At 40.3% G+C, this 27,219-nt stretch overlaps 1 pseudogene; it reads left to right on the forward strand.

The window, feature by feature from the left end:
• Nucleotides 1–22,107: 22,107 nt before the first annotated feature.
• LOC127626573 (NIPA-like protein 3) lies at nt 22,108–23,213 on the forward strand (annotated as a pseudogene).
• Nucleotides 23,214–27,219: the final 4,006 nt, after the last annotated feature.

A 27,219-nucleotide genomic window follows, 5' to 3' on the forward strand; every position in this document is an offset into this window, starting at 1 on the left:
TGGAGAGGTTCTTGGTGTGAGACGAGAGCTGACACCTAAGCAGACAATGGCATAGCAGGGGTTAAACTTGCACTGTCAACATATTACAGATTTCCCTCACTTTTTGACCGGGAACTATGAAATCCCAATGAAAATGACATTTCTGTGACTTTTCCAGTTGTTTGTGATTATGAATTTTTAAAAATCCTTTTATAGAGATTACACTGACAAATAGCAATTTCTTACCAATCAAATATTTTGATATTTACAGGTTATCCGTGACCATTGGAGCTGTTATATCAGAAACTTTATATATATATATATATATATATATATATATATATATATATATATATATATATATACATATATATATATGAACAAATCTATTCAATTAGTCATATTAGTGACATTATTCATAACTCTGGGACTGGCCATACTTGCATATAGTTATATACTACTATTTCTCATATTTATATATAACCCATCTCTCTATCTATATTTATATATAACCTATCTCTCTGTCTATATTTATATATATAACCTATCTATCTATCTATAAAAATAATTTAGTTTCATATATAACTATTTATTTATATATATTTATTAAACAATTATATTATGTGATACATATTTTGTTTCTATATATAGTCTAACTCTTACCGGAGCTGTAATAGGTGGAAGCATGGAATTTCTTTCGAAATCCAGCGGGGTTAGACTCTCTTTGATTGGGCCCATTGCCCCATGAAATGTTGTCTTGAAAGTTTTATTCATACTGTCTGAAGAGCGATACAAATCCATCACTGCAAAAATACAGACTGAATTTTGGCATAATGCGTCAGCGAGTTCTAAATCATTACCATCACGTCATAATGCGAGTTCGCAAATATCCGCTGCTTAGCGACCTCTCGTCACTTTCATATTGCCCATTAAATCAGTTGCTGAAAAATTAAACTATTTTTTTTTTGTGCTTGAAATATTTATAGATTTTGTAAATGTTATGAATCCAAGAATGTACAATATTGTTCTAACTATTTGAATTCTTTTTATGATTAATACTTTAATTTTACACTTTGTGGTCAATATTCGCTTCACCGTGTGTCAGTTAGTAGTTATTTTGATGAAATAAACCGAATAGTATTTTTCAATGGCTTTGGGATAGAAATAAAATAGTATTAGCCTATTAATAATATTTACACAACAATAACTGACGAAGTTCAACATTTATAAAATGAAAAGGTCTGTCTCCATACCTTTTTTTGTTTGTTTGTTTGTTTTATTTTTAAACAATACTCTAGTATTTTATAAAAAATGTAAAAGCAAACAAGCTATCATAGCCTGTATAATATAGTTTTATATGGAAAGATAAATAAAAAACTAAATCACCCTTTTCTCTCTTTGTTTTTATTATACTTTGGCACTTTTTCTTTGCCTGTATGTTAATGTTTGCGCAATTTAAGCCGTGTAAAGATGGAAACATTCTGTTCATTGTAGACTATAAATGAATATTATTATGCACGTAAATGCGCTCAATCTCAATGTTTTCCACAACATAACCAATAGATGGCGATGTTGATCTTGTGCCAAATATCCAGAGAAGAAGAGGAGTCAACACAACATTTCATTCACAGTGATTCTCTTGGTTCATTGTATCCTTTGTAAACATCAAACTAAAAAAATTCAGTCACATTAGATCAGCCATAAGAAAACTGTTTCGAGGTGCGAGATTTCGAGCTCTTTTCTTTATTTACAATAGTGAACAACTATATTTTCTGACAAAATACACAGTCACTATAATTATTGTTTCCACACTGAAATCATATCAAACTCAAATTAATATGAGATATTATTCAAAACGTGATAGAAGCTTTCAGAATTGCTCTGTTCATTTGTATAACAAGTTACCACCATTTTATTGTAGAAACATTGACTGTAGTCTTTGGTTATGTCAGGTGAAAAGTTGTGGCGCACTTGACTGAATTTATTGTTTTCATTATCTTATTAAAGCATTTTATCTAGAGACTTAAATGCTTGAAATCTATTTTGTAAACGAATAAATATGAATTACTTTGTAAAACTAAAACTTAAAGGTGCACTCAGTAACGTTTGTCTTTGAGTCATCTTAGACTTACTGACACCTAGTGACTTGGATGTATCATCATTTCAAATCAATAGTTTTCAGTTTCAGATGTCATGAAATGTAGTATTCACAGTCAGCCTTGATTACTTGAATCAATGAGGGAAAGTGTCAAATACAGTGGGGGTAAATAAGTAAATAAAGGTGCACTCAGTAACTTTTGTCTTTGTGTCATCTTGGACTTACTGACATGTAGCGTGTCAGTTTCAGGTGTCATTATAGACATATAGTATTCACATTCAGCCAGGGGTGGAAAGAGTACTGAAAAATCTAACTCAAGTAGAAGTACGGTTACTTCCCAAAAAATGTAGAGTAAAATTAGCTGTCCTAAAAACTACTCAAGTAAGAGTAAAAGAGAAGCTCATTTAAAAGAACTCTTGAGTACAGAGTTGCAAAACCTATGCCCCATTATAATGAACACTGTATGCCAACTTTTAAAATACATCACTTATCTATGATAAACTACACAAATCTGATTCCAAAAAAATAAAAGGGAGACATGATAACAGAAATTTAAATATTAAAAAGTTATTTTCAATACACCGATCACCATTTTAAATTGTAATGTATGAAACAATGACATTAAAATTAGTTTATGTGTAGGGTCTAAATTTCCCTTAATGATGACAGAGCATTATTGTTGTGCATAAAACATGTTCAAACAATGCAAGGGATGCAAAAAATAGCTAAATAAGCAGGATCACTTGGCACGTCATGTCCTGCACAATAGAGGACGTAGAGCAGGCATGGGAAAAGTTTGTTACAGGGGCTACATCACGCTTAAGAAGGAAGAGGTCACCCAAAAATGAAAATTCTCTCATAATTTACTCACCCTCATGCCATCCTGGACATTATTTCTGCTGCAGAACACAAATTAAGATTTTTAGAAGAATATACATAGATAAAAATAAAATCAGGACAGGGAAATAGTGAACACAGATGGTGGGAAAATAGTGCAGTAAAAGTACAGTTACAGCACTTAAAATATTCTCAAGTAAAAGTTTAAAAAAAAATAAACTACTTAAAAAGTACATTTCTTGGGAAAAAGTAGTTAAAGTAATGAGTATTTGTAATTCATTACTTTACACCCCTGCATTCAGCCATGATGACTTGAATCAATGAGTTAAAGTGTCAAATAACAGGATGGTTAAGCGAGTAGTATTCAGCTGGTCATGTGATGCTAACATGGCAGCCACCATGTGCTTTTATAAGGTTACTGGTATGACTGAAGTCTTCATTTTAATGTGAGTGGTCATGATTTCCTACATATATTGCAAAATGACAATTCATGTCTTTAGGAGTTCCACTTTTTTAATGAGGAAAAAAATGACTGAATGCAGCTGGGTCATTCCTGGCTATTGGTGACTTTTCCGTCCCCAGGAAATAAATCTTAATATTTTACTTAAAGTAAAATGAAAGGTTTATTATGAAAGGCTTTTATTATAGATTGAGGTTTTCTTTATTACATTAACACAAAATAATGTATGTAAAAAAATATTTTAATTTTAATGACCATTTTCTTTGGCACTTATATTTACAATGTCCCCAAAGAAAATTTTCAGTTTCAATGAGACACATTTGCAATATAAATAGAAATAAATAGAAATATGCCTTTTTTTTATTGTATGATCAAGTTAAAATCTCTGTAATTATAAATATATATCAATGGAAAAGTAGGTATTATTTATTATTGTAATAATTTCATGTGTGTCACCAAAATCACATTCCAACCTGTTAGTTTGTGGTTTTTCACCTCCTGAACTAAAAAACCTTCAATTTCCATGAATCCACATTCAGGAAGTGACATCACTCTTTTGGAGGGAATTCAAAGAAGCAAAGTGAGGTGAGCAAAAACTTTGTGTCTGCTTGTTTTATTTTTTTGAGTTTTATGATGTTAACCTCTATGTTGTACTCTTAAAATTCAGTTTGCATGTAATGTCTAAATTTCCCTTAATGCCGACAGAGAGAGTTACTCTTGTGCATAATACATGTTCAAAACAATGCAAGGAATGCAAAAAAATACAAAATAATCCCCCCAAAAAGTCCCGTACAATATAGAGCATTTGTTTGGTACAGGGGCCACATCAGGCTTTAAAGGAATAATTCACACAAAAATTACAATTTTCTTTTCATTTATTCACCCTTATGCCATCTCGGATGTGTATAATTTTCTTTCGTCAACAAACACAAATTAATATTTTTAGAAGAATATCTCCATACAGTGCTTTTTTGGTCCATTGGTGCCAAAATTTTGAAGCTCCAAAAATCACAAAAGTCAGCATAAAAGTAGCCTACACTGTTAAACGTTTTCCTGTAAAAAAAACAGTAAAGAACTGGCTGCAGGGTTGTCAGCAAGTTACTGTAAAATTAAAAGTATCTTGCTGTAGCTGAAATTTACAGTTTGCTGCTGTTTTTGCAAATACAGCATAAAGCTGTTATTTTACTACCTTTACAGTAAAATCAGTAAAATCTGACAAAAGGATCAGCAGTTACTTTTTATTTGCAGGATTTTACTGTAAACTACAGTACAAATACACTACATGTTACTGTATGAGCTAATGAGTTATGGAGTGCTAGCAAAAAGGACTACAATGTGTTTTTTTTCTAAACCTTGTGATTTAATAAATGATTAATTAGTCTTGCTATAAAAATACAGTGTTTTAATACAGTGTATAAATGTAGCCTTTGAAATAACGACTTCAACTTTTAACACAAATAATACAGCTTCAAAGTGTCTTCTCAAAACATGTCTCTCTTTATTTGCAAAAACACATTCTTGTAAAACATCAGAAAATTAGAAGGCAATTGGTAAAACAAAGCTCAAAGCTGATTCGGGTAAATAAACGTACATTTCAGCCATATAAATAATAAATACATATTATAACAAATTATGTAAATAACTGAGAATGTAGCTGAATGAATGACTAAAACAGTGTGTGTGTGTGTGTGTGTGTCTGTGTGTGTGTATGTATGTGTGTGTGTGTGTGTGTGTGTGTGAGTGAGTGTGAGAGACTGGGTTCACTGACTTATATAAAGTCCCACTCAAAGTCCATTTGTTTCTTTAGAAGACTGGAGACACGAGGGTTGACTGATGTCATCTTTTTCTGGGCAACTTTCCCCGTATGCTTTGACAGGACTTTGCCTCGTCCATCCTTGATGCTTCTCTCAGGATTTATCCTGATGAAAAGTCTGAAAATAAATGTGTGTGTTCATAATTAGTATGGATAATTATATTATAGAAATATAGCAAAGTCTATTTTTGTATCAGGAAAACTGCCCTTTACTACAGTAGGTGTAGGTAATGTTACATTAGCATCTTTTTAGGAGTTATGCATTGTCACTGGTAAATCAATATATAAACATAAAGTGGTAGTTTGCGTTGCCCTGATTAGTGTCAGGAGAGTTTTCTTAAAGGTCATTTTCATTTCCCAAAAATACAAATTCAAAAATAATTTACTCACCTTAATGCCATGCCAGATGTGTTTGATTTTCTATCATCATCAGAACACAAATGTTGATTTCTTTAGAAGGAAATAAGGGTTCTGATGTGCTTACAATGCAAGGGAATGAATGCCAAAACTATGAAGATCAAAAAACACAGAAAAGCAATTCAATGACTCCAATGATTTATTAAATGTCTTCTGAAGTGATATCAATGGTTTTAGTTGAAAACAGACCAAAATGTAACTCCTTTTTCTTGCCATTGCAGTTTACAGGCGTGATCGATTTCAAGCTTGATTACACTTCCATGAGCAATCTAGTGGTTCTACCCACATGTCAAGCACTAGGAAGTTTAATCAATCTTGAAATCATGATCGCCAAGGAGACTGATTATGTCAAGATTTATAGTAAAAAAGGAGTTACATTTTGGTCTGTCGTCACCCAAAACTGATGAGATCACTTCAGAATTTAATAAATCATTGGAGTCGTTTGAATTGCTTTTCTGTGTTTGTAACTTCATAGTTTTGGCACCCATTCACTTGCACTGCATGCCCCTCAGAGCTTAGATTTTCTTCTCAAAGTCTTAATTTGTGTTCTGCTGAAGAAAATAAAATGTCATATATATTTGGGATAGTATCAAGGTAAAAAGTAAAAAGATGAGATCATTTTCATTTTTGGGTAAACAATTTCTTTAACAAGCTCCAGCAATTAGATCTATTGGGCAGTTGTACATGACCAGTGAAATGAGACAAGGTCCTCAAAACATGAATGCAAGGGACATTGACATATTTGACCAATTCACAGATGAGCCCTGTTCTTTTAACATAAGAAATGAATTTTAATATGTTGATTATGGACTGGTCGGGACATATATTAATGTCAAAATGTGTCATTTTTCCACCAATATTAAGTCTTTTGCTGAAATGCAGAAAACACCCTGGTGGCTTTTGTAATCATAAAAAGAAAACAAATATACTTCTATACATACCAAGGAGTATCAGTCGAGGAGTTGCAGGTAGCTTAAGTGTCATTTCTACATCAGCTGTCATTTCAGTGCGCTACAGAGACAGCAATGGAACATTATTTAAATACAATTTGCAACAAAGTTTGAAGTCTACACGTCGCAGAATAAAAATAATTGACTTTTTTATGAAACTCACCTTGCAAAATAAGATCTGATTCAGAAATTCAGCTGCACTCTATGTGTCACAGTTGCAGTTACTTCCCTCTGAAACAAGTGTTTAAAAAAGTTAGATACCATTCCAGTATCACCAACATTTTCAGATTAAAAGAGAAGGATTAGCATGCATCCCTGTATAAAACTTTTGTTTCCCAAAAGCTCTGTATACTTTGTATGCAAAGTAAGTGGATTGTATAAATTTTTGCCACCAATGGTTATTTAAGCTTACAATGCTTTTGCGATTCGCAGCCCAGATCTGAACTTTGAAGTTGTTAATGTTAGCTGACCACACTGACCGCTTGAGTAAGGTGTTTCTGTCTGCAATGTTTTGTGTGTCAGCTCAGACTCCAATCTCAAATCTGACATGAAAATGTAAAAATGATCCCAAGTCCAGTGCATTACTCAGTCTGACAACAAATCACTTCAAGAAAACCAATTTAGTAAAAGAAACAAAGATCTTGGGCTTAAAGACAGAAATACAAACTGTTTATTTAGTTGATATTGGGATCTGATGGCAGGTAGGCTACCAAAATCAATATCACAGCACAATATGAATTCAACACAAATGTATTCTGGCTGTGATAAAAGCAAAGCAAAAGGGCACTCACCTGGTTAATCAGAAGATGATGATGGGTGTAAAAATCAGCACTTAAACACGTGTGGGCTCACTGTAGATTTGTGTTCCAAATATACTATTACATTAATACTTTTAAAGTTACTCATGTTATTCAGCCAAAAGTAGTGAGGGGTTTTCTCATTTCCTTGTTATTATAGTTTGATTAATAGCCTTTATATGACATAGCCTACCAGACACTGCTCAATTTGGTTACATGCGCACTTCAAGTCCAACATTTTGATGCAAATACGCTTTTTGTCCCACTGTTCCCTTTAAAAAAAGCTTCACTATGATGCTGCGCTGCTAAGCGCTACGGGGAACAACCCTAGTTGTGACCAAGCTGAATAATGTGTGCAACACGTCAATGAACATTGACCGGAATTTATAGCCTCGGCTGATGTAATCATTAGATGCACCTGCGGCCAGGCTATAAATGGATACGTCACCAGATGTCGTCAAAACTCTTTTTTTCAGAGCGATTCTGTTTCTGTGTGTTTTACAAACCCTGTCAAAACTAACTTTCCTCTGTTAGGAGTTAGAATTGGTTAGACAGTGCGCAGTGAATATTTTCCTCTTTTCTCTTCTGTTTAGAAAATATTATATATATATATATATTTTTCTAAAAAAAGAAAATAAAAAAAAGAGGGAATGACTGAAAGCCGCAAACACTTGCATAAGTTTTTGCTCTGTTTGTTTGGGGGTAAGAGCACGCTGCTCTCGCGTTGCAGCAGGGCGGGTGCGAGCACTGCGATTTGCTTTAACAGGCAAAGTGCTTCGTGCTCGCCTCGCTTGCTTCCGGGAGTCAGCACTCACGAAAAAAAAAAAAAAGATCATTCGTGGGGCTCTTGCATGGATTTGGCTGAGGAGCAAGAGACGGGTTGATCCCTTTCTCTCACTCTCTCCCTAAACCCAGCTGGTCCTTCACAAGATCTCGAAGCGCGTTCCGACGCTTCTTCGGATCATGAGGAGGATCGCGATTCTCTTCCCGCCTCCGAGCTTTCCGTCCGCGATAAAAAAATCTACGGAGGAATTGCTCAATGTTGTTACTCGTGCGATTGCCAGATTGGACTGGCCACGCGAAAAAGAGACCCCCAAACGCTCCAAATTAGGGGATAGATTTTATCTTCCAGTCTAAGAAAGGGAATGCCTCATGGGTCCCTTCAGTTCTTTGATAACCTCCATGAAGAGCTATTTCGCTCATGGAGAACCCCTAAAAAAAAAAAAATTAATAAATATATATATATTTTCTTCCCGTGTTCACATACCCTCGACGTCATTATATTCGACTATCGTGGGTGCTGAGGCATGGGGGTATTCAGTGATGCCGCCGGTCGAAGAGACGCTTACTTAAGAAGCCCTCTCTCCCCTCAAAGCCTTGTAGAACAACCTCCACTTTAGTGGGAAGGGCTTATCAAGCAGCAGGTCAGGCTGGTGCTGCTCTGCACACTATGCTGTTTTACAGGCGTACCAGGCTGACCTCCTGGACAACCTGAGTGTGGGTTTTGCGCTTGACGAGCAAGCCTCAGACCTGCCTCGGTCCTGACTGAAGGGAGGCTCAAAAGCAAAGCGTGGCTAGTCGTGCTCCTTCTCCCAGGGATTGGGGACAGTCTCGCTGCCCTCGCCAGCCCCCGAAGCAAGACCTCAGGACTATAAATTCTAATAAGAGAAAACCCTGACGGTCTTGCGCCTAGATTAGGGGGTAGCTCCCCTCGGGACGGGGCGCGTGCTTCACTTCACCCCTCCCGGTACCCCCTCGAAGCCCCTCCATTCCCGCCACCTCTTGGTGTTTTGGGTTGCAGAGGCTTCCGTCAAAATTGGGTGTTTTCACTGTTCATGCATTTTATTCAGGACGCGAAACACTCGACAATCCCTCAACAGGAAGTGTTCAAATATAATACCCATCTCATAGATCCTGGCAGCGTGGAAACTTCTGCCAGAAATATTCTTTTCTGTGGGTCTTATAAGGGCGTCAGGATTTAATTCACTCGCCGCTTTTCCATGTTTCAACGGCATGTTCTCACTACCGTAAACCGGATTTCTTTTTATGTAAAAACAAAAAACTCAATCTCCTGGTTAAAGGGGCCATGGTATGTGTTCCCCTTCCAGAGAGAGAGTTAGGTTATTACACTAAATACTTCCCGTTTCCCATGGAGGGTGAGGGGTGGCGTCTGGCTTAGATCTTAAAGCTTGAACTACCCGTGGGTGTTGAAGTCCAAGATGATGCCTGTCAAGACGGTCGTGTCTCAAGCCCTACAACTCGTTTGGCTGGTCACCATCGATCTTATGACGCACTTCTATACTTCATTTAGAAGTTCTGCCACAACATGGAAAGTTCCTGAGGTTCGCTTCCGGGGGTGAAGTCTTCCAGGGTCAGGTTCTTTCACTCAGCCTAGCCCTTTTTACTCGCACATTCACAATGCATGATGTAGTGCTGGCTCCTTGCGACTCCGGGGCATCTGCATTCTGAATTATGTAGACGACTGGCTGATCCTAGCGCAGTTCCAGGAACTGGCAGTTCAGCACAGGGACATCGTCTTAGCTCATCTGTTTCCCTGGGGTTGACACTGTCTATCGGGGCATCGTATGGAGTTCAATCACAATGCGGGCACAACTGTTTCCCGCTAGGATTGAGTCCATTCAGATCACCCTGAGCAAAGTCAGGCTAGGTCAAGGTTGCACTGTTATCAGTATCAATGATTTCCAGGTCTCAGGGCGACCGCGTCCATGGTGATCCCTCTGGACCTTCTGCTCATGAGACCGTTTTTGTTGTGGCCAAAAGCCAGGGGATTTCTTCCAAGGGCCAAAACCCCTAGGCTAAAAAGGGTTACGCGCCTCAGGCTTCGTTCCCTTTCTATGTGCTTCAGACCCCGGTTTTCTGCCTTGGGTCCCACTGTAGGTGCATCTTGTTGTCGCAGGCTGCTAACGACAGACGCCTCCCTGACGGGCGGGTAGCGGCCTTAAGTGGTCATCCAGCTTAAGGGGATAGGAGGGTCGTCAGCTCGGTTGTCACAGTCACTGTCTCGGGTTGATGGCTGTATTTCTGGCCCTGAAATACCACCTCCTGAGGTTGCCATGTCTTGGTGCGGGTGGACAATACAGCGGTAGCCTCTTACATAAATCATCAAGGAGACCCACGTTCTTGTCAGCTGTATTTCTGACACGTCGGGTTCTCCTTAGGTCCCAGGGCAAGCTCCTGTCACTCAGGTCAGTTATATCCCTGGATGCCCGTATACGGGAGCAGATTTACGGTCCAGACAGAAAATACCAATGGGGGAGTTAAGAACTCCACCCTAAGGTAGTAGTTGCCCAGAGTTCACCAGCAAGGGTTTTTGCCTCTTACTGATAGCACCGCGCTGGCCGAACAGGGCTTGGTTCTCAGAGCTAATCTCTTCCCTCGACGGTTCGCCTTGGGCGATTCCGATCAGGAAGGATCTTCTATCTCAGGCACAGGGCAATATTTCATCCCTGCCCCAAATTGTGGAATCTTTCATGTTTGGCCCCTAAGGGTACCAACTGAGGGACACAGGGCTCTCTCCTGAGGTTATCGAGACCTTTTTAAATGCCGGGCTTTTTTCACTTGGAACAAGTTTGGGTGAGATCTTAGGGCAGAAGAGGACATCTTCGCCTCTATGAATAGCGCAATGTCTCCTCTACTTCTCCCTGAACTCAACCAGCCCCCTTGGGTCTGGACGTTAAGACACATACATGACCCAGAATGCGTCTGTATGCGTTTCTTTCCCCGGTTTCTCTGCTCCCAGGAGTCTTGGCAATGTTCACCAGCAAGGGTCTTGCCTCCTATTAATGGCGTTGCGCTGGCCGAACAGGATATGTTTCTCGGAGTTAATTCCTCTCCTCGACGGCTCGCCTTGGGCGATTCCGAACAGGGAGGACCTTCTCATCCTTGGCCCGAATTGTGAAACCTTTGAACCTTTCGAATTGTGAAACCTTTCTGGCCCCTAAGGGTACCAAATGAGGTTCACAGGGTTTTCTCTTGAGGGTTATCGAGAATATTTCAAGTGCTAGGGCTCCCTCCACTTGGAACTGATCTGGGTAGATTTTACAGGGCAGAAGAGGACCTCTTCGCCTCTGTTGATAGCACAATGTCTCCTCTACTTCTCCCTGAGTCGCCCAGCACACCCCCCCCCTTGGGAGGGGCTGATCGTAATAACGCATTCATAGCACAAATGCGCCTGCATGCGTTTCCTTCTACTAAAGTTCTTATTACAGATCCAGCTAACTGCCAGTTTGCTTCAGTTCTGGCTTTTCTGTAGAAAGAACTGTCAGCGGGCACTTGCCTCGCCACTGCCAGGTTCTATGTGGCCACTGCGGTTTGCCACGGCTTGGTGGGCGGGGTGCCCTCAAAGAGGCATCCTCATTATTGCCCGGGCCTACGAGGCGCGAGGTCAAGCTTTATGACAAGTTTGTGTTGCGATAGGGTTCTCTTTGCACACATTCATCGAACTTTATGGGTTAGATGCTTTGCTACTCTGGGCTCTTATGCCCTTGAGTCGACATCTCAGCTCATGCCTGAACAAGTTTGTGATGCGGCAGGCTGGTCCTCTCCGCTCACATTCATCAGTTTTTTTGACAAGTTTGTGTTGCGATAGGGTTCTCTTCGCACACATTCATCGAACTTTATGGGTTAGATGCTTTGCTACTCCGGGCTCTTATGCCCTTGAGTCGACATCTCAGCCCATGCCTAAACAAGTTTGTGATGCGGCAGGCTGGTCCTCTCCGCACACATTCATCAAAATGTTACGGTTTAGATGTTTATGCTACTCCGGGCTCTTATGCCCTTGAGTCGGCATCTCAAGCTCATGTCTGAGACCTCTTGCGTTTTTGTGAGTACACTGCACAACCGTAGGGGTCCGGACAGCCCCAATTGCGGTGGCGTGGGTATTGCGTTCCCCGTAGCGCTTAGCAGCGCAGCATCATATTGAAGCTTTTTGTAAAGGGAACGTCTCGGGTTACATGTGTAACCCTTGTTCCCTGAAAAAAGCGGAATGAGATGCTGAGCTGCTCTGCCGCACTGGGACGTCCCAGGACTGCTCTTCAAAAAGAAGTATCTGACGACACCTGGTGACGTATCCATTTATAGCCTGGCCGCAGGTGCATCTAATGATTACATCAGCCAAGGCTATAAATTCCGGTCAATGTTCATTGACGTGTTGCACACATTATTCAGCTCGGTCACAACTAGGGTTGTTCCCCGTAGCGCTTAGCAGCGCAGCATCTCGTTCCGCTTTTATAAGGGAACAAGGGTTACACATGTAACCCCAGACGTTTACGCTCACTTTAGACATAGCTGTCTACCTCATCAAGACGGGTATTGGCGGAATGATAAAGTGTATTTGATAATTTAGGCGCGAACACGCATTAGCGTACAAACGTTACCCTTACGAAAAAGAAGTTTATTCAAGTGTGCTATTAGAATACTTGTTTTAAACTGAAAATAAGAGAGTGTGCTTTCAGTCTACTTTTAATATACTCATCAGATATATACTTAACAAAATTATACTTAAGTATACTTGGCTTATACATCCAAGTATACAGAAAAGTCTAAGTATACTTGGCATATACTTGTACTTAATCTTTTGATCAAGATATAATATAGAAAAGTATTCTTTCCTTCTACTGAAAGTTGAAGTGTACTTGGCTTGTAGTTGTGCCTACTCTTGTGGTAGAGTAGCCTATTAAATACTTTTCACACACATTGGCTTTTTTAAGGTAATACTCCAGCATATGTTTTACGCACCATCTTTTAAACTTTCATGCTCAAGTTTATGGTAACAGGTCAACTTTGGGGTGGAATAACTTAGAGTAACTAGTGCATGATAGCCGAAATCAACTGAACCTGATTTTTTATATACAGTGTTATTAACCCACACAGAAACAGATAAATATTTGGCTGATTTTAATGACAATTCTTTCATGGTGTGAAAGGAGCCATGCGCCATTACCAGTTCATTATATACGTACAGTATATATGTAGTCTTTTAAAATATCATCATCACAATACATCATGTAGCAGGTCTCTTTATGTACTAGGCCTACATAAATCATTGGCTACAACACTGAATATGACTCATGACTCTTTTAGTCCCATTCATATGGATTTGGCAAAGGTGTAATGTACATTTTGTCAACTATTTCGACAACAATACATTTCATCGTTATCATATCAGGCCAGATGGCATTGAAGTTTCCAGTCTTCCTTACCTCATGTATGAAAGTACTCTGTACATTTAGTTGTGAATCTTTACATAAAGGCCTGCTGGATTGAGCAAGTACCTCAACTAAAACACAGCAATGTTTGGTACATGCACAAGATGCAGGGCTTTGATGTCTACACTTTTGTTTAAAAATGACTAAGTCATTAATTAAACACAATGTTCCATCTTTCAAGCATACAGCACTGTTGTATATTTTCTGTAGTCTGTCATACTTATGACTGTGATACAGAACTCCATCAACAAAAAACGGTTGTAGGACCAGAAGCAGTTACTTAGATTTCCACCTAACTTAGTAATGGCAAGCCTATATGAAGCTGTGATATTTTCTTGCAAAGGGGGATGCCCAAAACCCATGACACTTTAATTTAGTATTTCAAATTCTTCAGTTCTTCGCTTATTAAAATAAAGTTAGTCAACAAATGATTGAACCTTTGCACATTTTTCTGGTAATTCTCATCACAATAGAAATGTTCTAGCTATTTGTGAAGGGACATACTGTGTTCCATGAAAATACTTCAATAGAGTGCCCATATTGAATTCAAAAGCAAAGGTTGACGTTGCCCATAATGGACCCCAGTGTTTCACACTTTGTGTGATCTGTGTGAGCAAGTGTATGTTGAAAGTCATGTGGTCTTTCCCGTATAGTCTTTGAAATTCAATGACACATTTTTTAAGAGCCAGTTCTGACATCAGGATGCTTCTAGTCTTGATCTTATCCTGCAGTAATGTATATATGCCAAACACCAATAGGAACAAATGATTCCAAAATCTGCCAGGGAGTATTCCTTTCAGTACAGGCAGAGCATAGAAGAGGAGAAATGCTCGCCACTCTGAAGCTTTCCAGAACTTCCTTTCACTCACTGACCTTGGTGTCCTAGTTAGCTCAACAAGAGGTTTTATTTTTACAAGTCGCAAATCAACCTCTTCACTTTGTTTGCCAATGTACCAGGGGGCTTCACTGTTCATTGTATCAAACCACAACATAGTCAATTGCCGAGTGACTCCAAGGCACACATTGTGTTGATATTCAGGAATGAAACCATTGATCATTTGGAAGTGACTAAGCTTCATTAAAGGAGATGGCCCTTTGACTCCAAACACTGGCTCATTTACTGAAGCTGACATTGCATGACTGAAATGATCTCTCTCATTTCGAAGTGGGGGTTCATGTTGATTGTATGGATAGGATTTACCACCTTTGTGATAGCAAAAGTCACAACCGTAAAAGCCATTAAACTGCTTTGTGTTACTAAGCAATGGACGAGCCATTGAATTAGCTACAAACCAGCACAAACACTTTAGATACATGATAGTTTCCCTGTACGTCTTGCCATTCAATACCTTCAGTCTCTAATAATGAGGCTTCTTAAACAAATGGTTTTAGTAATGCTAACATGGATGGTTTACTTGGCCCAAACCATAATGCTGACATCAAAATGTGCTTTTTCCTCACTTCTGGTCCCGGTTCAATTACCTGACACTGAATCGGCCAAATGCTGCATTTAGAACTTTTAAACACTGGTGCACCATCACAATTCCAAATTAGCATCAAGTCATCTTTTCCATGAATGCCACTGTCACATACATTTTGATACTCTTCACCAGACTGTACGTCAGAGAGAACCCCAAAGGTTCTAGTTTCCATTAAGACTGACACCATGTTCTTGCAGAAGTTGCTTAATCTGTGCATACAGGGGCAACACAAGAAAATAAAAGCCATTCTTTAGGTTTGCATTGGCATAAAATACTGAGTTGCAAGAGTCACATTGAGAGGGACAGTCTGTGCTAATGCCAAAGTATTTTAAACAGCTTTCAAAATAAAAGTGAACTTAAAATTTAGATGAACTTCCAAATTCTTTGTGGAAAATGTAATGTGAAGATGGGATCAGACCTGGAAACATTATGTTAAACATTTCCAGTAAGTGAGTAAGTGCCTTGCCGGTTAAATTATGCCGCAACAGATAGGACATCAGCATCAAAACACTTTCTCTTTTTGAAAGAGGTGCACCAGGATACAAGGGCTTGTCACCAGTATCTGCTGTATCTTCACTGCCCTAGAGAGAGAGCGAGAGAAATACTCATACCATAAAATCAACTTGGCTATTCTAAAACTATTCAATACTATTTTATCAACTGGAACTTTTCCAGACATCTGGAACAAAGGTTTAAAAACCCCAATTCATAAATCTGGAGATACATATGATCCAAATAACTACAGAGGAATGAATACAGGTGAAACTCGAAAAATTAGAATATCGTGCAAAAGTTCATTAATTTCAGTATTTCAACTTAAAAGGTGAAACTAATATATTATATAGACTCATTACAAGCAAAGTAAGATATTTCAAGCCTTTATTTGATATAATTTTTATGATTATGGCTTACAGCTTATGAAAACCCCAAATTCAGAATCTCAGAAAATTAGAATATTACATGAAATCAATAAAAAAGGATTTTAAATACAGAAATGTCGGCCCTCTGAAAAGTATAATCATGCATATGTACTCAGTACTTGGTTTGGGCCCCTTTTGCATTAATTACTGCCTCAATGCGGCGTGGCATGGATGCTATCAGCCTGTGGCACTGCTGAGGTGTTATGGAAGACCAAGATGCTTCAATAGCGGCCTTCAGCTCTTCTGCATTGTTTGGTCTCATGTCTCTCATCTTTCTCTTAGCAATGCCCCATAGATTCTCTATGGGGTTCAGGTCAGGCGAGTTTGCTGGCCAATCAAGCACAGTAATACCATGGTCATTGAACCAGGTTTTGGTACTTTTGGCAGTGTGGGCAGGTGCCAAGTCCTGCTGGAAAATGAAGTCAGCATCTCCATAAAGCTTGTCTGCTGAAGGAAGCATGAAGTGCTCTAAAATGTCCCGGTAGACGGCTGTGTTGACTCTGGACTTAATAAAGCACAGTGGACCAACACCAGCCGATGCCATGGCTCCCCAAACCAACACAGACTGTGGAAACTTCACACTGGACTTCAAGCATCTTGGATTGTGTGCCTCTCCATTCTTCCTCCAGACTCTGGGACCTTGGTTTCCAAATGAGATGCAAAATTTGCTCTCATCAGAAAAGAGGACTTTGGACCACTGAGCAACAGACCAGTTCTTTTTTTCTTTAGCCCAGGTAAGACGTTTGAGATTTGAAGCCCATGTCCAGGACCCGTCTGTGTGTGGTGGCTCTTGATGCAGTAACTCCAGCCTCAGTCCACTCCTTGTGAAGCTCCCCCACACATTTGAATGGCCTGACAATCCTCTCCAGGCTACGGTCATCCCTGCTGCTTGTGCACCTTTTTCTTCCACACTTTTCCCTTCCACTTAACTTTCTATTAATGTGCTTTGATACAGCACTTTGAGAACATCCAACTTCTTTTGCAATTACCTTTTTGAGGCTTTCCCTCCTTGTGGAGGGTGTCAATGATGGTTTTCTGCACAACTGTCAGGTCAGCAGTCTTCCCCATGATTGTGAATTTAACTGAACCAGACTGAGAGACCATTTAAAGGCTCAGGAACCCTTTGCAGGTGTTTTGGATTAATTAGCTGATTAGAGTGTGACACTTTGAGCCTACAATACTGAACCTTTTCACAATATTCTAATTTTCTGAGATTCTGAATTTGGGGTTTTCATAAGCTGTAAGCCATAATCATCAAAATTATATCAAATAAAGGCTTGAAATATCTTACTTTGCTTGTAATGAGCCTATATAATATATTAGTTTAACCTTTTAAGTTGAATTACTGAAATTAATGAACTTTTGCACGATATTCTAATTTTTCGAGTTTCACCTGTATGTGTATCCAGTAACCTGGGAAAAATATTCTGCAACATTATTAATAAACCTCTCCGGGAACCAGCATCTTATCGTGGTGGAGAGGTTTGTGTGCCCTTATGATCCTGAGGGCTGTGTTGTCTGGAGCCAGGTGCTTCTGGTAGGGTCTCCCAAGGCAAAGTGGTCTTGGGTGAGGGGCCAGTCTAAGAATGGTTCACAAAGATTCCATGAAAAAAATGGCAAGACGAGGAGTTACCCTGCCCGGAGGAAGCCCGGGGCCCCCGTCTGGAGCCAGGCCCAGATGGAGGGCTCGTCGGCGAGTGCCTGGTGTCCGGGCTTGTCACGGAGCCCGGCCGGGCACAGCCCGAACAAGCGACGTGAAATCCCCCCTCTACATCCCTTGGGCCCACCACCCATTGGAGAAACTGCAGGAGTCGGGTGCGCTGCCATATGGGTGGCAGTGAAGGCCGTGGGCCTCGACGGACCAGACCCGGGCAGCAAAGGCTAGCTCTAGGGACGTGGAACGTCACCTCACTGGGGGGGAAGGAGCCAGAACAGAAATCGCACAATTTTGGCTCTGGATCCGTACTTCTGGATAGGGGTTTGGACTCTGGAGTTTCCTAGAGCAAAATCTACTGAAAAAGAGATGGAAATTTATTAAATAGACAAATGAAATGAGGCTTGACATCAACTCTTGGAATCATATCTTCAACATTTGGAAAAACAGATTCTGAATGACGAGATTCTGTCTCTGGGTTTTAAAGGTGCACAGAATATTTTTTCATGTTAAAAAGTTTCACTCCTAAATAAATAAATTGTCATTTTGATTCATAAAAGCTGTTTTATTCTATTTGGAAAGATTCCCCTCAAGGGGGCTGGCATATTAGGATCACATGACCAGCCGAATAATGAGTTACTGGCTAATTGCCCTATTATCTGACACTCATGGATTAAATTAATCGTAGCTGCTGTGAATTTCTACAATGGCATCGGTAACTGAAAACTACTGTGTTTGAATGATGCTGCATTCATGATTTGAGCTGTCAGTCAGTGTAAGTCCAAGATGAAATAAACAAAAATACTGAGTGATCTTTAACCACGTGCAACCCACCGTACACATGCGTGGATGTTCTATGTTGACCTCCCCTACGAAAACCGAGATTTCCTGCTGGTGGATCTTTTCACTCAATGTTTCAGAGAATTGGAGTTACAGAATGGGTAACTGTGGTGATGTGGGCATGGCCATGTGACATCTGTGGAGAGAGAGGCTGGGAGAGGAAGACTGGTAAGGATTGACACTTGTGGGAAATTATCTCTAACAGTTGTTCTGTGTTTCAGTGAGAGCTGGAGAGGGATAAGAGGGCAAGTGACTCCAGACTGCCGGAGGGGAGAGAAAAAGACGCATGCAGCAGTGCCTATGTGTGCATTCCTGTATATTCTGCTGAAAAGCAAAACCATTGCATTGTAAAATAGAGTTCATTTGGAGCTGACATCACTGTTCCCCCACAAACATAAGAGTGTTAGTGATCTGTCACAATAACCTATCCTTCACTTTCATCATCACGTGTACAAGATCCTCCATGGGAAGATATGGACAACTCCCCAATTGACCTATACACTCACAGGGAGATGCTGTCAGCAAAAAGGATGGTCTCCCAATTAAAGGCGGTGACTGACTCATCCTATGTAATATTAGAAGGCTCTATAACCCATACAAATAAAAAAGAAGGGAGAAAAGGCCATGCAATGTGCCTGGTGTGAAACCTATTTGATGACACGTACACAGTGTGAGGGAGAAAGGGTTATGGGTCAACCCATTATGAAGAACCCACACCAAAAACCGCATGTGCTACTGGGGTTCTAGTGGCATGAAGTTAGTAGTACCTGACAAAAGTGTGGGGGGAAGCACAACATGCAGCTGAACAGCAAAACCATTGCATTATAAAATAGAGTTAATTTGGAGCTGACATCACTGTTCCCCCACTAACATAAGTCTTTCAGAGAGACTTTCTGAAACAGGGCCCAGGAAGCAGCCATGCCTCTTGTGGAGTGGGCCCAAAGGCCTAAGGGGGGGCTGGAGCCCCTTAGCTGTGATCAAGCTTCCAGCACCATGGAGAGGTCCCACTCAGGAACAAGCTTTCTAGTAACTGGCACAGAACGGCGAGCACCCTTCATGTATCTTTGAATGAGAGGGTGCTGCCCCACTGCTGCGTCAATGTAAACCTTGATGATAGAAAAGGATTCACCTTTGTCCAAAAGGTTTTGTAGAAAGCATAATATGTCATTGACTAAACACTGATATGACACCAAATAATGTGAACATTTGACTACTTGTATCAGAATAAATTATGCTAATTTCTAATGGGTAAATACTTCACTTGTTTGTTTGACAGTACAAAGAGAGAACATTGAGATTTTGTTGCCAAAGTAGAAAAAAACATAAAAGTAAAATCGAGTCAAATCATTTTTATGTGTCTAGTTTTTTATTTGGGCTTTCCCCAATACAAATCCTTCCAAAGCAGCATTACAGAAAATCAGCTGTAACATGTTAAAACATGAATAACCAACACTCTGGAAACATTATAAACAATCTGATAAGAAAAATATGACTTTCTATAGCTTGATATTATTTAAAATTTCACAACTTGTGACTTTCTCCTTACACAAATCAAAAACAAGCGGTCTCTTTCTGACACGTATAGAGAAAGTCTGTGAATTTACAAATGTTCTTAATACCTTATTATTACAACTCTCCTCGATAAAATTGAAACCAGATATGATTAAAGTTCTCAGTCTTGGTATCACAGGTGAATAACACAATGCACCTTTAAGCAATTGAGACAAGCCCGCCGGAATAGCTTTTAACAAAGACATATACAATCTCTGAGTACACGTGATATTGTGCTTTCCACAAAAATCATCATAACTGAGAAAATGCCCTTCTCCATTCATAATGTGTACAATAGACCAGACACCTTTATCCATCCAATCACGAAAAAGCACAGATTTTCTATTAACGAGGATACACTGATTATTCCACAAACAGCTATGTGGAGACAAATTGTGTTAGTATAACATCTTCCAATATAATAATACCTGACTATGGAAAGAGGATAGTTTTCATTTTAATTTTGACAGCTCAAAGTCGCATCTCAAAAGGAAATCAAGGCCCTCAAAAGATTCAACGATTTTTGAAGAAAAACAAGACCAAACCGATTGATCATTTCTAAGGAAAGTTTGGAGCCACTTCAATTTGAGAGTCCCGTTCAAGACATCGAAATCAATTATATTCAACCCACCCTCACTGATTGGCTTCACTAAAGCTGCGTACACACTGCCAGCGACATCGCGCGAGACAGCGACACCATCCCATTCGTTTTCAATGAGAGCTGGCGACTTCCAGCGACACGACTTGACAGGTGGAACCGGAAGGAATGGGATTTCGAAAATGGCGGACCACGCAAGCCACAGCCAAAACAGAGAAAAGTAGAGTTGAATTTCATCCATGAATGACTGGACCGATTTGTGAAGCGGGCCTGGTAATTTGCATGTACGGAGACTGTGATCTGCTGTAAAGATGTACGGTGTGAGAATGGCACGTGAGGCCGTTGTGACAAACGACTCTGTGGCAGGGCGGAGGGTGGGGCCAGGTCGTGATCCTACACACCCGGTCCCGTATTAGGCTAATTAAGCAACCGTGAGGGATAAATGTCGACTGCAGAGGATCATGCGGGAGAGAGAGAGAGAGATCATTTACGGACATGTCCGTCATGTGTGTGTTTGTGTTGTCTTTTAAGTTTATCATTAAACCATTATTTATATCGTCAAGCCGGTTCTCGCCTCCTCCTTTCCATTGAATACCTTTACACTGGTGCCGAAACCCGGGAAGGAGGAGGGATACGCCGTAGTAGAGTTATCTCCACTACCGTCCACCCCAACGGAGCAGCCGCGGCCAACTGCCGGGGGACGAGGAGCCCAGCCGCCTGAAAGAGGACGATGGCCGCCGACCGCGAGGGGAGAAGGGGCTCCTAACCGACCGCCTGGAGCGGTCAGGGCCGCTGCCAGGGGCGGAGGAGTTCCCTACCAGCCGCTGAAACGCGGCAGGGTTTAAGACCGCCAACTGCGAGCGGGGAGGGGCTCACTGCCGACCGCCTGGAGCAAGAGAACCGCTGCCAGGGGCGGGGGAGACCCCTTCTGTTCCCAGAGAGCGCGGCGGGGCATTCCGTCCGCCAGGGGCTGGAGGACTGCCTCTGATCCACCTGGAGAGGCACGGCTGTCGTTCGATAGAGGATGGAGGAGGGACACTTGTGAACAATGACAGTCGCACCTCAAAAGGAAAATCAAGGCCCCCAAAAGATTCAAAGATTTTTGAAGAATAACAAGACTAAACCGACTGATCATTTCTAAGGAAACTTTCCTTAGAAATGATCAGTCGGTTTGGTCTTGTTTGGAGCCACTTCAATTTGAGAGTTCCGTTCATGACATCGAAATCAATTATATTCAACCCACCCTCACTGATTGGCTTCACTAAAGCTGCCACACTGTAAAGTTGACACATTGCCAGCGACATCGCGTGAGACAGCAACACCATCCCATTCGTTTTCAATGAGAGCTGGCGACTTCCAGCGACACGACTTGACAGGTGGAACCGGAAGGAATGGGATTTCGAAAATGGCGAACCATGCAAGCCGCAGCCAAAATAGAGAAAAGTAGAGTTGAATTTCGTCCATGTACCGACTGGACCAATTTGTGAGGCGGGCCCGGTGATTTGCATGTATGGAGACTGTGATCTGCTGTAAAGATGTACGGTGTGAGAATGGCACGTGAGGCCGTTGTGACGAACGACTCCTACACCGAAAACCTCATTGGCACATTGTTGGCTATCTTCGGAAACCTTTTGGTCAGTATCTCTGTAAACATTCAAAAACAAAGTCATGTGGCGTTAGCAGGGAATAAAGACCCGAGGCAGTACTACCACACCAAGACCTGGTTGTCTGGCCTGGTGCTGATGGTTCTGGGAGAGGGCACTCTGTTTGTGTCCTATGCGTTTGCTCCACTCTCTCTCATCGCTCCTCTTCATGCCATGTCTGTAATTTCAAGCTCCATCTTAGGTTTCCTGTTTTTATGGGAAAGGTGTAAGGTGCAGGAATTTTTGAAATGCTACATTTTGACTTTCCTGGGCTGCGCCTTGACAGCGGGTGGTCCTTAAATGTTTGTGACATTTGGGCCGAACTCTCACGAGAAACTGAATGCGGAAAACATAGTAAAACATGTTAAAATCACAGTGAAGGCAGTTTCAGGGATGACTGTGCTAAGTGTCTTGGGTCCTCTACAGCTCTCATACCCCATATTCTATGTCATGTTCATCTGCATGGTGGCTGCTGTCATCTTCCAAGCATCGTTTTTAGCACAGGCATCTCACTTGTATGATTCCTCTCACATCGCCTGTGTGAAATACATTTTATCAACAACGTTCGCTATTGTGGCAGGAGCCATATTTTACCAGGAGTTTAATCATGAAGACATTCTACACATTTGCATGTTTCTCTTGGGATGTGCTGTGTGCTTTCTTGGGGTGTTCCTGATCACCAAAAACAAGAGGAATGTCAAAGCCTTTGAGCCATATGTCAGCGTGGACATGGCAAAAGTTATTCCAACCATTCACAACAAAGGCTGGGCTGTGCAGCCTGATTATAATGGCTCCTTTTCCTATGGGACACTTGTGAACAATGACAGTGTGGGTCCTGTAATTCTTCCAGTGGACCAAGAGCTGTCCGTGTCTCCCGGTCCTGTCTACCAGAACCAATCATCAGAGCTGAAGAAAGACTGAGTGGAAATGTGTTTTAAGTGCAAATAAGACTGATTTAATATAAGAAATGCTTTGCTGTGTTTAAGCATCATTTGCTTTTGTCGACAGCTAAATCTGAATCTAAAACATTGGACCATTCTGGAGCGTCTGTATTGTTCCAGTCTGATCCTGAGTCAGGAAAGCAATCTAACAGTTTTGTGTTAGAAATTAGGACTTTCATTGGTGGGTTTAATTTGACCTTCCTCAGCAAAGTGATTGTGGCATAAAGTCTTTGTATAAAGTTTTTTTTATCTATAATAATGCCTTTAATATGTTCTCAGACATTATTTTATTTACATATATTATGATAATTCCTCACCTGCATCATAGTAAAAAAGCTTCTATAGTTAATCTAAGAACCCATATATACCTCAAAAGATGTTTTAAATTCTGCTTCTGCTTTGTACCAAACATACTGCAACCAGTCAAACTATATCACCCAAAGGCCAAAGACTAATATAGACTTCACAATTCCCTGTCATTTATATGGAAATATGTGTTTGGTACAGGGGAATTAAATGCACAAACTCGCACACATTTTACTTTCATTTTCCAAAGTATGTTGACCTGAATAGCTGCCCTGCTGTGCCTACTATTCTGTGCCTGTTTGATCCAAAGTTCCTGACCGATCTTCTCTGTCCAGAACTCTATCGTGGCCCCTGAGATTTGAACCACATTCCATATATAAAAGAGACAGTAGCAGTATTTTTTTGTTAAAGAGACAGGAGCAGCATTTCTTTATTAAAGAGACAGGAGCAGTATTGGGGATCGTACTTGAACACTTGAAGGTTTCCCCCTGTATTGACCAAACTGCATGTTGCTTTGACTTGCCAGCAGCAGGTCATCAAAGGGATCCCCTCCACCTCAGATAACCCAGACCTTGGCCTCCCCCAGCACAGCGTCAGGGTCTTTAGGCACAAAGGGCTCTCCTTTGGACACCTGAGAAAGATGGACTTTCTCCATAGTGAGTGCCCCCCGAGATGCCCTCAGCACCAGCTCTCCAGCTTCCAAACGCAGGTTGAGTTTGCTTTCCATTCTGCAACAGTAAAGCAATGCGCCTGATGTTATGATGAACAATGCACTGAAAAACCCAGACACAAAATAAATATTTATGGAAAATGTACATCTACTAAAAAAATCCATCATATTTTCTCAAATCAAAAAAGGATTATTTTGTAGTTGTTAAACAAACTAAATTTTCTTTTAATAGTTTGTTGATTATTCGGGACATAAAGTGAGTAAATGGTCAAATGAACGGATCAGCGTTCTCCATGCATTACACATATTTTAAAGAGAAATAATACAAAAAAATAAATAAATGTAAGTGAATTTACTGGCGTCCATAAAAATCATGAATGAAACAGTACTTTTAATAATGAAATCTATGTTTTAGGCAGGTCAAACGTCCTCACAACTTTGCGAGACCTCAATCCAATGGCAGGCGAGAAGCCCTCTCAGCCAATGGGAGAGACGCGCGCCCCTGAAACATTTCGTCGACCGTCCAATAAGCCGAGGAAAGAATGGGAGGTGCATGGCGAAACAATTCATCCGGCGGCCAATCAGGACGCTGGTCCGTCTGAAACAATTCAAAACATTCACCCGAAGGATGACACGCAAATTCGTGAAGCGCTCCATATTTTTATTATTCATTTTTTTATGATTATTAATGTAGTCATTTTTTTCCTACTGTATGTGTTGCCACAGATCCCATGTATTTCTGCATGCAATACGCAAGGCCGCCGCTAGAGCGCAGCCTCTGCAAGTGATCGAGTCTAAGTGCATCATGGCCACTCACTGGCTTATTGGAGAATTTACACCTTCAACTCGGGTTCCAGAAATAGCATTATTTCCTCGACATATCCTAAAATCAGGGCCGGCCCAAGACTTTATTGTGCCCTAAGCAGAATTTTATTTGGGGGCCCCTCGGTGCTGCCAATATGATTGAATATTGTCAATGCTTGATTATTCACACACTATAAATCTAACACACCCCTTATCAATTTTATTAGTTGTAGCTGTGTTGCTTACAACATACCAATGTCTTCCTCGCATGATTTTACCCTTCTATGGTTTTAATTGTAACAGTAGCACACCTATATTTACCCAATCTTGTTATCCATCTGTTACCAGTTTTGTGGACTTCCTAGAGAACAATTTGCAGCAGAAGCTGTTTTGAATAAGTGAGCTGGCTCCACTTAAATGTTTTCCCCATTAATTACTTTTCTGTTGGTGTAGTGGTAGTGGAAGCTTCGGCCATCAGGTTTTTCAGGGAATGTGAAGTTTTCCTTTATAGGGAGTGGCCCTCTGCTTACCAGATCAGTCCTTTCTGAGTCGGACAGGATGATCCATGGTGTAGGCTGGAAGTTGCTAAGGGGGTAGATGTGACATTGATCCCAATGACCACACAGGTAGAAGGATCTACTGTATAAGGAAATTACATTAATAATTATAATTAGAAAAATGTATCTCAGGATATTCTACAGTAACTGAGGAAATACAAAAGCTGCTGTGCTATTAACTTGCCACATCCGCTGAGGTTGATACAGACATGGAAGTAACAGCAGGATCAGTGGATGTACGTGCTGGGAAGTGCTCCTCGTCTGCAGAGGATGGACCTGATGAAAGATGAAAATAATAATAATAAAAGCTAGCCATGTTAGATGTCATGTTAGAAAAAAGGTCTCACAAAAGGCATGGTTTATCCATATAAATATATTAATCTGGGATTGTTGAAAAATCATCATCAGCTGTAGCACTGGCACCTGGGGAAGGTGGCATCGGTTGTGCCCCACCTCCAAAACATTTCAACAGTGCTCATTGGGAAGTTTCATAAGAGTACATATTTGACCAAACAGAATGTTATTTTCTCAACACAAATTATTAAACATAGCAACAAGCCATCTGTACACCTAAAACAGCAACTCTTAATCTAGCTAACTGAGGCAGAATGATATTGGAATAGTAAAGACCCCAAAATGATAGATTAAGGTAAATAATGTTAAGTTGTTATTAGTACCAAATATATATATACCCAGGGAAGTTATTTTTACACAGAAGATAAAAACTTTCATCTAAGACTAGCTAAGTAATATGTTGTACTATAATATATTAAGATGTCAAGGCTATTTACGGATGTTTAATCAAACTTTCCTAAAAAAGAAGATATGCTACATAGGCTATGTTAACGAACTAGCCAGCTAATGTTAGCTCGTATCTAACGAACCTAGCTATTTATCATACCTTTATCATGCTGTTTATCTCTTCCTCTGTTTTCTTCTTTTTCCTTTTCTCTGCACCAGAGGTTATGTCCTTTTTTGTGACATTGATGTTTTGCTGTCTGAATGCGCTTGCATCCTGCAGCCCGTTAACATAATATTGCGTTTTTGTACAATTACCTTTGTCCATTGACAGTATATCACAAAAACAAAATCCAGCTGTCATTTCATGTGCTCTTGGGGGCCCCCTGGTGGCCACGTGGGCCCTAAGCAGCCGCTTAGTTCGCGTATGCCTTACCTTTGTAAATAAAGAAAAGAGCTCGAAATCTCGCACCTCGAAACAGTTTTCTTATGGCTGATCTAATGTGACTGATTTTTTTTAGTCAGGATTTTTAGTTTGATGTTTACAAAGGATACAATGAACCAAGAGAATCACTGTGAATGAAATGTTGTGTTGACTCCTTTTCTTCTCTGGATATTTGGCACAAGATCAACATCGCCATCTATTGGTTATGTTGTGGAAAACATTGAGATTGAGCGCATTTACGTGCATAATAATATTCATTTATCGTCTACAATGAACAGAATGTTTCCATCTTTACACGGCTTAAATTGCGCAAACATTAACATACAGGCAAAGAAAAAGTGCCAAAGTACAATAAAAACAAAGAGAGAAAAGGGTGATTTTTTTTTTATTCATCTTTCCATATAAAACTTACAGGCTCTGATAGCTTGTTTGCTTTTACATTTTTTTTTTTTTTTATAAAATACTAGAGTATTGTTTAAAAATAAAACAAACA

This window comes from Xyrauchen texanus, chromosome 33 (genome assembly GCF_025860055.1).
Source record: "Xyrauchen texanus isolate HMW12.3.18 chromosome 33, RBS_HiC_50CHRs, whole genome shotgun sequence".
Classification (NCBI taxonomy): domain Eukaryota; kingdom Metazoa; phylum Chordata; class Actinopteri; order Cypriniformes; family Catostomidae; genus Xyrauchen; species Xyrauchen texanus.